The 4,617-nt window shown below is 40.8% G+C and overlaps 1 non-coding gene across 1 annotated transcript; it reads left to right on the top strand.

The window, feature by feature from the left end:
• Positions 1-2,637: 2,637 nt before the first annotated feature.
• Positions 2,638-2,741, top strand: LOC120084354. Its single transcript, XR_005483713.1, has one exon. It is a non-coding gene; the product is annotated as a small nucleolar RNA R71 (small nucleolar RNA).
• Positions 2,742-4,617: the final 1,876 nt, after the last annotated feature.

The following is a 4,617-nucleotide window of genomic DNA, read 5'->3' on the forward strand; positions in this document are numbered from 1 at the left end:
AGATGAGATGTATCAAGTTTCCCCTCTTCTGCCCTAACATAGTTCCCACTGCGACATTACTCACGTCACACATAAGAATGAAATGCTGTGTCTAGTCCGGTGCTATTAACACTGGGGCTGTTGTCAACGCATACTTCAAGGTTTTGAACACGTCAGTGCAGTCTTCGTTAAAAACATAGGGTCGGTTCGCCTCCAATAATGCACTCAGAGGTCGCTCTGAGAAAAGCTTCTGACGAACCATCTATAGAAGCCGACATGTCCTAGTAAACTTCTTAGCGTTTTGACATTTGCTGTGGTGAAAGTTTTGCTATTACATCAATCTTGGCTTCATCTACTTCCAAGCCAGCCTTGGATACTTTATGCCCCAAAACAATTCCTTCTGTCACCATGAAGTGACATTTTTCCCAATTCAGTACTAAGTTTGTTTCCTCGCACCGAGCGAGGATGACTTCTAAGTTATCCAGGCATAACTAGAATGAGTCTCCAAAGATTGAAAAGTCGTCCATGAAGACTTCCACGGTCTTCTCCAAGAATTCGGAGAAAATGGCCATCATACAACGTTGAAATGTCCCTAGTGCGTTGCATAGCCCAAAGGGCATGCGTTTGAATGCGAAAGTGCCAAAGGGACAAGTGAACGTGGTCTTCTCTTGATCTTCCAAATCTATTAAAATCTGGTTGTAACTAGAATAACCATGAAGAAAACAATAAAACTCTTTACCTGTAAGTCTATCAAGCATCTGATCGATGAAAAGAAGATTAAAGTGGTCCTTTTTAGTTGTTGCGTTGAGTTTTCGATAATCTATACAAACTCGCCAGCCTGTGACAGTTCTTGAAGGAATGAGTTCATTGTTGCTGTTTACTATCACGGTCGTTCCCTCTTTCTTTGAAACACATTGAACTGGACTAACCCAACTGCTGTCGGATATGGATAAATAACTCCTGCGTTAAGCCATTTCAGAATATCCTTTTTGACCACTTCTTTCATAATGGGGTTAAGCCTTCTTTGGGGCTTGATTGACACTGTCTTCCCTTCCTCTAGCCTAATTTTGTGCATACAATAGGATGGACTTATTCCACGAATATCTGCAAGCGTCCACCCTATCACGCGTTTATGTTTCTTCAACATCTGCAAAAGTGAATCTTCATTAGGCTTTGTGAGATTAACGAAAATGATAACAGGCAATGTATTATTAGTTCCAAGAAAAGCGTATTTCAAATGTTCAAGTAATTGTTTTAATTCGAGTTCAGATGGTTGTTCGAGTGAAGAATGCGTTGGTTTTATCTGTCGCTCACTCAGAATTGGCGGCTCGGATTCCTTCAGGGTTCCCTCCAACGCGAGAACTTCACATACTCAAGTCTCTTCTTCAGTCAATTCAATATTGTTTAGCTGACAATCATCACTGTCTGGGAATTTTAATGTGTTGAGCACATTAAATTTCACCTCTTTATTATCCACGTGCTTGGTTAGCTCACCTTTATGCACGTCAATAAGAACTTTCCCAGTAGCCAAGAAAGGGCGTCCAAGGATGATTGGAACTTCCCTATCTGTTTCGTAATCCAGAATAATGAAGTCTGCTGGGAATATGAGATTGTCGACCTTCACCAAAACATCTTCAAACTTCCCTTCCGGGTATTAAATTGTCTTGTCAACGAAATGAAGGGTGACAGAAGTAGGTTGTGCCTCCCAATTCTCAATTTCTTAAAACCTGAAAGGGCCATGAGATTGATGCTCGATTTTAGGTCGCACAACGCATGACCCACATCTAATCCTCCAATTGAACAAGGAACTGTGAAGCTCCCTGGGTTCTTCTGTTTCTATGGTAGCTTGTTGCTTACTAATGTGTTGCATTCCTGCGTCAGTGTTATTACTTCTTCTCACTGACTTTTCTCTTTTTCGTCAAAATGTCCTTAAAAAACTTCACGTATGTTGGCATCTGCTCCAAAGCTTCTATAAGTAGAATGTTGATGTGCAGTTGCTTTAAGAGCTTGAGAAAGCGCTTGAACTGATGTTCATCTTTCTTATTCATCAGATGCCTGGGGAATGGTGCATTCAGAGGCACCTCCTACTTTCCCACGTTAGACGTGCTGGTTTTCGAATGGCTTGTATTTTTTGGCATTCTCTCTTCCTGATTCGTTAAACATGTAATGCATTCTTTCGAAGGACTATTGTTACTTGGATTCATCTTTCTTTCTGCAAGGGCTCTTCCACTCCGCAACGTCATTGCGTGACAGTTATTATTCCTAGGTGTCTTTGTATTGCTAGGTAGAACGCCTGGCTGCCTACTTTTCAACTCGCTTACAATCCTGTCTCTTATACACATCTAGATGTGTATAAGAGACAGCTTCCACTCCGCAACGTCATTGCGTGACAGTTATTATTCCTAGGTGTCTTTGTATTGCTAGGTAGAACGCCTGGCTGCCTACTTTTCAACTCGCTTACAATCTACCCCACCTGGAGTTCAAGATTTCTAATTGATGACGCCTGGCTCTTCAGCATTGCATTGTTCTGGGCTATGTATTTCTTTAGCTTTAGTATAGGATTTGTCCATCAGTCCTCTGGCTGCTCCTGCGTTTGCTGCCATCTGTGACGCCCTGTTTAGTCTGCCATAAAACATCTCTATCTAAATAGTCAAAGGTAGTCCATGGTTCGGGCAGTTTTTGACTAAGCCCTTGAAACGCTTCCATGCAGCGCTCAAGGTCTCAGTGTCTTCCTGTTCAAAGTTCATGATTTTTCAACGACTCTTCGCGTTGGTGGTAGGTGGGAAGTATTTCTGCATAAAATTTTCCACCAACTTTTCCCATGTGATGATTTCCCCAGGCTCTAATGAACTCACCCATTGCTTTGCGTCGTCTCGCAAAGAATAGGGAAACAAGGAGAGCCTGATTGCTTCTGGTGTGATTCTAGGAATCACAAAGGAATTACACGTTTCCAGGAAACACTTCATATGAGCATGAGGATCTTCGCCACGGCTACCCTCAAATTGTCTAGCAGTCTGGAGCATTTGGAGCATAACAAATTTCATTTCATACCTGGTTCTATCAGGCGTCGAATATATGATTCCTGGAGAGAAATCATATAGCACTGGGTCACGTATTCTCTCATAGGATGCGTGCTGTTGTTTGCCATCAGGATTGGGTTTTGTGCAGCATGAGCCAGTTGCTCATTTTGTTGTTCTTCCGCCATTGTTCTTTCCCTTTCTTGCTATCTGAGTAGCTGTTGCCTTAACCTTCGATGATGGTTGGATCGATTCCTACGCTAGAAGGTCCGTTCAATCTCAGGGTCATATTTGAACTCAATAGTGTTCTCTCTGTTCATACACATTCACAAGCCTAGACGTAGCTTGTAATACTTCCCTTAATTGAAGTGCCTCTATAACAAATACAAACGGAATTTCTGGTTAGTTCTTATTGCTGAATTCCCCGGCAACGACGCCAAAAACTTGATCGCATGCTATCGTGAGATGCTTTAGGAGTGTATAAAGTAAAACAAATTGGAAGAATAAAGTGTAAGTGCTGCGTTCTGCCTTGATGCGTTTAAATTAATGCAACGCGTTGGGGCGTTAGTATTATGTACAGAAGGCACACAACTCCTTATAATAACATTCATGTTTCCTAGATTAAACCCAAGTATAAATCTAATCTAGGTTCCTGGCAAGTCCAGGGTCGATGATAGGAATTTAGTTTCACTAACACAGATTATGCGTTGTACTTGCAGTAGGAGATTTTTCCTAAATAAATGTGAAAGATGTAGCATTTACACTAACATGTCATGCCTGTGCAAGACAATACAAAAGAGTTGAGTGGAGAGTGAAGGATCATGTGAAAATGGAATTTAAGTAGATGGATGCGCCAGTTAAAGATAATTGCACACAACTGATGTAATGTGGATGAAATGGGATGGGTTGCTTATCTTTCTGTTCATGCATTAGACATCATTCAACATTTCTCAATGCGAATAACATACACGCCTATCTCTAGGATGCATGCGTCTAACTTAGAATGCAAGAAACACCAGTAAATCTATCTCTAGCTGTACTAGGCGTTCTACTTAATGCGGCTTAGCTATTCTTTTGAACAACTAAGTAAAGAAGCTCTTACCAATTTGTCAAGTTGGTTTAGGAGTTGGAACAAAATTATGCATGAAGTACTAATGCTTTCAACATAAACAGAAGATAAACAATAGCAAAAGTGATGATCAAATATATGAATTTTATAAAGGATCAATGAGTCGTTACAAAGAACTACATTCAATCAAAATGAAATGGAAATGATATTAAGAGAGAAACTGAGTCAAGCCAAAGAATACAATCTCTTGTAGTTCTTTGGCTCAATCTTGTTGTGTATAATCACTTTAAAGAGCTGAGGACAGAGTATCTTTCTTAAGAATAACTTTCTCCACTCCCTGGCCGGCGTTGGTCGTGGTTCTCAGCTTCTTTGGTCGTCTTACACCTCGGCACAACTTATACAAACTAAAACTAAGTCTACAAAATTAAAGAGAGTATGGAGCTTCTAATTGTTTGAACTGTTAATTGTAGAGGGTCTTCAAATATTTATAGGCATTGGTCTTGTCCAGTTGGAGGATGGGCTGCATTTAAGTCCATGCCCTGGTCAGCATTA

This window comes from Benincasa hispida, chromosome 8 (genome assembly GCF_009727055.1).
Source record: "Benincasa hispida cultivar B227 chromosome 8, ASM972705v1, whole genome shotgun sequence".
In the NCBI taxonomy this organism is placed as follows: Eukaryota; Viridiplantae; Streptophyta; class Magnoliopsida; order Cucurbitales; family Cucurbitaceae; genus Benincasa; species Benincasa hispida.